Genomic DNA, 6,233 nt, shown 5'->3' with positions numbered 1-6,233 from the left:
CAAGATTTAAGCACATGTGAACTGAACCTTTTAAGGTAGAAAGTGAAACAATTAGAATACTTCCGTTCAGTAAACATTTAATTCCTTCTATATGCCAGGCCCCGGGGATACAAAGATTCATGATACAATTCCTGGCTTCCCCTTCTAGTGGGGAGCGTAGACTTTTATAAATAAATATTGGTTGATAATTAGAATATATATACTTCACCACAGTAGTGTAGACATTCTTGCCCTTATACCACACCCCCTCCCCCCTTCACTTATTTACAGTATAGCTGACCAAATGATACTTGTTGGGCACCCTCAGTGTCTCAGCAAGGTCCTTATTTTTCTCTCAAAGCAGTTTCTCTAATGGACTACTTTACTATGACTAGTTTTTCTAACTTTTTATAAATTACCTCAAAAATTAAAGGTTTTCTCTCCCCACCTTTTAAAGCTTTTTTTACTTTTTAAAAAAAAATAAATTTATTTATTTATGTTTGGCTGCATCGGGTCTTCATTGCTGCGCGTGGGCTTTTTTCTAGTTGTAGTGAGCGGGGGCTACTCTTCGTTGTGGTACACGGGCTTCTCATTGCGGCGGCTTCTCTTGTTCCGGAGCATGGGCTCTAGGCGCGTGGGCTTCAGTAGTTGTGGCGCACGGGCTTAGTTGCTCCACGGCATGTGGGATCTTTCCGGACCAGGGCTCGAACCCGTGTCCCCTGCATTGGCAGGCAGATTCTTAACCACTGTGCCACCAGGGAAGTCCCTTTTTCTACTTTTTTTTCTTTCTTTCTTTTTTTTTAATGTCTTCAAAGTTTCTTTCCGGTCCTCAACCTTAGCTATCTTAGGTTTCCTACCAAGGTGGTTAACCACATTTTTCAGAGGAGGAAACTCAGTTTGGCTTATTCACAATAGCAGAACCAAGACAGCTAGATTTCATTACTCGCTGAGCCTGTTCTTTAACATTATTTATATTAGGTCTATATAGAGACTGTAAAAATGTGTTAATCCAATTATTCCTTTCCTACTTGGGTCCTGGGGAGTCTGGGGGGTCATATGTTCTTTGATTTTCTTATGTTTGTTTTTTTTTTTGATTTTCTTATGTTTTTGCGGGTGAGTTAAATGTTCTTAAAACAGATGTCAGGTAACCCTAAATCGGTATTCTAAAGGAAAGTGGAATGTGTATGTTTTAAAATACAACTTTCCTAATTACAAATGAACATGTTTATTGTAGATTTGGAAAAGATAAAACATGATACAAACATCAGCCATCCCTTTGTAGCTTCTTAACATTTGATTATTTTTTCATTGCATTTTGCCTTTTTTGTAAATTGAAATTCTGAAAGGAAGAACCCTTTTTTTTTCCTGGTGCGGACCACTTTTAAAGTCTTTATTGAATTTATTACAATATATTTTTTTAAGCTTTTAAAAATTATTTTTTTGGCTGCGTTGGGTCTTTGTTGCTGTGTGCAGGCTTTCTCTAGTTGCGGCAAGTGGGAGCTACTCTTCATTGCAGTGTGCGGGCTTCTCATTGCGGTGGCTTCTCTTGTGGAGCACAGGCTGTAACACACAGGCTTCAGTAGTTGCAGCACTTGGGCTCAGTAGTTGTGGCACACAGGCTTAGTTGCTTCGCGGCATATGGGATCTTCCTGGACCAGTGCTCGAACCCGTGTCCCCTGCATTGGTAGGCGGATTCTTAACCACTGTGCCACCAGGGAAGTCCCGATAGATTATTATTAACTGAAGTCCATACTTTATTCAGATTTCCATATTTATTTATTTATTTATTGGCTGTGCCGCATGGCACGTGGAATCTTAGTTCCCCGACCAGGGATCGAACCTACACCCCTTGCAGTGGAAGCTCGGAGTCTTAACCACTGGACCGCCAAGGAAATCCCAGATTTCCATAGTTTTTACCTAATGTCCATTTTTCTGTTCCAGGTGCCCATCTGGGATATCACATTGCATTTAGTTGTCCTAAGTCTTGTCTGTTCTTGGAGAATTTCTCAAGAGTTTCCTTGTTTTTTGTGTCTTACAATTTTGGGGAATACCTCTCAGGTATTTTGTAGGATGTCTCTCAAATTGGCGTTGTCTAATGTTTTTCTCTTGATTAGACTGGGGTTTTCAGAAAGAATACCACAGAGGTGAAATGCCCTTCTTATCACATGCCATGCCAGTCGATAACCACACAACAACACTGGTGATGTGAACCATGATCCCTTGGTTAAGGCAGTGGTGATCAGGTTTCTCCACTGTAAAGTTACTGTTTTTCTCTTCTACCCTTATCTTCGTAAGCTACTCACTTAACGAAGTCCAGCCCATACTCATGTGGCAAGGAGGGACTAGGCCCCACCTACTGAAGGGGACACTACCTACATCATTTGGAATTCATCTGTAAGGAAGACTTGTCACTTCTCCCATTTATTTGTTAATTCAATAATTTACTCAGTATGGGCTTACATATTTTATATTTTGGGGGTTAAAATCTGTATTTGGCAGGGTTCTGCAGAGAAACAGAACCAATAGGATGGATATACAGGTATATCTATATGTCATGTGATTGTAGGGCATGGCTAGTCCAAGTTTTGCAGGGTAGCCTGGCACCCTAGAGACTAGTCAGTGTTGTAGTACAATTCCTAAGGCAGTGTGCTGGCAGAATTTCCTCTTGGGGGAGGTCAGTCTTTTTAAAAATTAAGGCCTTCAACTGATTGAATGAGGCCCACTCACATTATGGAGGGTGATCTGCTTTACTAAAAGTCTGCTGATTTAAATTGTAATCTCATTTTAAAAATATCCCTTCACAGAAACATCTGGAGTAATGTTTGACAACATATCTGGGTACTGTGGCCCAGCAAAGTAGACATAAATTAATCATCATATATTTATTTTGTTCCTTATGTCATTCATTTTGTCCCTAAATTGTTCCAGCTTTGGTCATTGAGAGTTCTTTCAACTTGGCTCTGATGTTGCTTTGACATGCAGTCAACCTTTTAGTTTTTAAGCACTTCCTTATTTTCTGATGACTACAGGATGTGTCAGACCTATCTTGTATTTTCTCTGTCTCAGCCCTGGAGTCAGCTGTTTCTCCCAGAATAGTATCTAGAAACCAAGATCTGAGCATTGAAAGTGCTCGTAGCACTGGAGTGTCATTACCTTATAGGACAGCAGTAGGCAATATGTGTATTTTAACTTAGGTATATACATATCTATAATGTTTCTGTATATCCATCTGTATATGTATTAAGCTACCCCTAGGTTCATACTGATGTTTCTGACTCTAATCAAGTAGCAGAATGTTCATTCTAGTCTTCCCTTCTTGTTTTCTTGTAACTTCCCTCTCTGACAGTGAGAAACCTGGCCCCTACCAGTTGTTTAAAAGCAGTTTTAGAATTTTTAACTCATACCCTTGTGGGAAACAAGTTTATAACTAGAATACAGTGTTTATATACAGTTCTTTGTCCTTTTCAGTTTACAAATATTGATTTCCAACCTTACTTAAGTCAGCCTCCCACCCCCCCAACCCCTTCAGTGAGGTTATGTCATACATTTGTAATACAGTTAGATTCATTTGTCATAGTCTTCATTCCATCCTTGTCGATTTTTAATTCCCCCGTGTGTCCCCCTTGCAGTTGACCACTCCCTTCTCCACCAGTCCCTGCAACCACTGATCTATTTTCTGTCTCTGCAGTTTTGCCTTCTCCCTGAATTTGTCATATGTAGCTTTTAGGGTCTGGCTTCTTTCACTTAGAAATATGCATTTAAAATTCATCTACATTTGTTACATGAATCAGTAACCTGTTCCTTTTTATCACTGAACAGTATTCCACTATATACTTTCTAGTGTATACATTCCGTTGTACCACGGTTTACTTATCTGTTCCTATGTTAAAGGATATCTTGGTTGTTTCCTACTTTTAGTGATTATGAGTAAAGCTGCTGTAAACATTTGTATACAGGTTTTTGTGTGAAAGTAAAGTTTTCAGTTACCTTGAATAAATACCTAGGAGTATGATTGCTGATTGTATGGTAAGAATGTGTTTAACTTGATAAGAAACTGCCAAATTGTCTTCCACGGTGGCTGTACCACACATTTTATTGTAAACATAGTACCATCCTAATGCATTGTTCTGCATCTCGATTTTTCACTTAATATAGTGTAGACATCTTTATGTATTGGTATGTAGAAACTTATTTTGTTCTTTTCAAACACAGTATTCCATTGTATGGCTAAAACAAAATTCAATTTTTATTAAAACACTTCTTTAAATTATAAAAATATTGCATATTCATGGCAAATATATAAATTCTACCAAAGAGAATAAAATGAAAAGTAAGTCTCCCATCCACTCACCCCCTTCCTTTTCCATCTCCAGAGGGAATTTATAGTTCATGCTCATGGTTACCACTATAGTTTATATGATAGCTCTTAATTCATGACTTTAACTTCTCACTGTGAAAGATGAAGACTTTTATAACACTAATTCCCTTTCCTGATTTTTGTTATATATTTGTAGCTCTTCTGATGGTTGGCTTAATTATTAAAATGATTTATCAACCTTACATAGGAGTTTTTGCCATGAAAGGTAAAAAAATTAGATCACTTACTGTTCAGTGATTTCCCCCCCATGCAGCTTTTGTTAATTGTTTTTATATTATCAGGGTTTATAACATTTATATTCTTTTTTATAACTGAAATAATGTTTTGTCTTGTCTCAAAAAAGAGCCAGAAAACAGCATTTATATAATTATGTTAATGTATTCATTGTAATACCAAATAACAATTTTGTACCTAAATAGGCCCTGTAGTTCTCATCACTGAAACTGTGTCTATTGAAGGAGAGTCTTTAAGTATCAAACAAAGTCTTACTTCCTTCACCTTCACTTAGTTATTCTGGCTCATATGCAGCTATTTTCTCATAACCCATATTGTCCTATTTCTAGTATTTCTTAAATTTTATAAAGAGTGTGTGGGTGGTAAATTTTGAGTCCTTGCATATTGAAAAATGCCTTTATTTTGTCCTCACATTTGATTGTTAGCTTTCCTGAGAATTGAATTCTGGGTTGAAAATCTTTTCCGCATGAAACTTTGATGTCATTGTTTCATTGTCTGTAGTGTCCAGAATTCCTTATGAGAAGACAGTGAAGGAGAATTACTCATGTCAGTCTAATTTTACTTCCTGTGTAGATACATTTTTGAAGTTCTAAAGGATATTCTTCATACTCAGAGTTATAAAATTTTACCCATATGTGTCTCTTAAGTGTAAACTTTTTTTATTCGTTGTTTTAGACTCTCAATGGGCTCTTTTAGGCTGAAGGCTTAGGTTTGTCTTTAGCTCAGAAATTTCCTTCTTTTATTATTTTGTCGTCATCTTCATTCCCCTACATTGTGTTTGGAACTTCTACTAGTCATGTATTTGATCACTTTTCTTTCTCCTTATTTCCGTTGTCCATTTTCTGTCTTTTGTTACTATATTGTGGAGATTCCCTACACATTTTTTTTCCATATTAGTGACTTGGTCTTCGGCCATGCCTGTTTTTTTTTGTTTGTTTGTTTAGACTGGCCATTTTAGTTTTCATTTCGGCAATTTTTAAAATTTGTTTTTTGAAGAAACGCTATGATGATTTTTAAAATTAATTAATTTATTTTTGGCCGTGTTGGGTCTTCGTTGCTGTGCACAGGCTTTCTCTAGTTGTGGCGAGTGGGGGCTACTCTTTGTTGTGGTGCACGGGCTTCTCATTGCGGTGGCTTCTCTTGTTGTGGAGCACAGGCCTTAGGCATTCGGGCTTCAGTAGTTGTGGCACACGGGCTCAGTAGTTGTGGCTCACAGGCTTAGTTGCTTCGTGGCATGTGGGATCTTCCCAGACCAGGGCTCGAACCCGTGTCCCCTGCATTGACAGGGGGATTCTTAACCACTGTGCCACCAGGGAAGTCCCAGCAATTTTATTTCTAATTTCCAAGGACTTAGTCTCTGCTTTTCCTCCCCCCCACATGTGAAAGTATATTTTTTATGGCAGATTTATTGAGGCTTAATTTGTATATCATAAAACTACTTACTCATTTTAGGTGTACAGTCAGTATGTTTAGAGTTGTGCAGCCATCATCATAGTGTAATTTTCTTTTTTTAATAATTAAAAAAATTTGTTTATTTGGTTGTGCTGGGTCTTAGTGGCAGCAGGTGGGCTTTTTAGTTGCAGCTTGCCGGCTCTTTAGTTGTGGCATGTGAATTCTTTTTTTTTTTTTTTTTTTTTTTTTT

The 6,233-nt window shown here is 37.7% G+C and overlaps 1 protein-coding gene across 1 annotated transcript in view; it reads left to right on the top strand.

Moving 5' to 3' along the window:
* The window catches only part of UBE2G1 (ubiquitin conjugating enzyme E2 G1), a 104,592-nt gene that overhangs the window by 12,624 nt on the left and 85,735 nt on the right, over window positions 1–6,233 (top strand). The window lies entirely within an intron of this gene.

This window comes from Neophocaena asiaeorientalis, unplaced genomic scaffold (genome assembly GCF_003031525.2).
Source record: "Neophocaena asiaeorientalis asiaeorientalis breed wild unplaced genomic scaffold, Neophocaena_asiaeorientalis_V1.1 scaffold129, whole genome shotgun sequence".
Taxonomy (NCBI): domain Eukaryota; kingdom Metazoa; phylum Chordata; class Mammalia; order Artiodactyla; family Phocoenidae; genus Neophocaena; species Neophocaena asiaeorientalis.
Note: the sequence above shows the minus strand (reverse complement) of the source record. Positions and strands in the feature narration are given on the sequence as shown.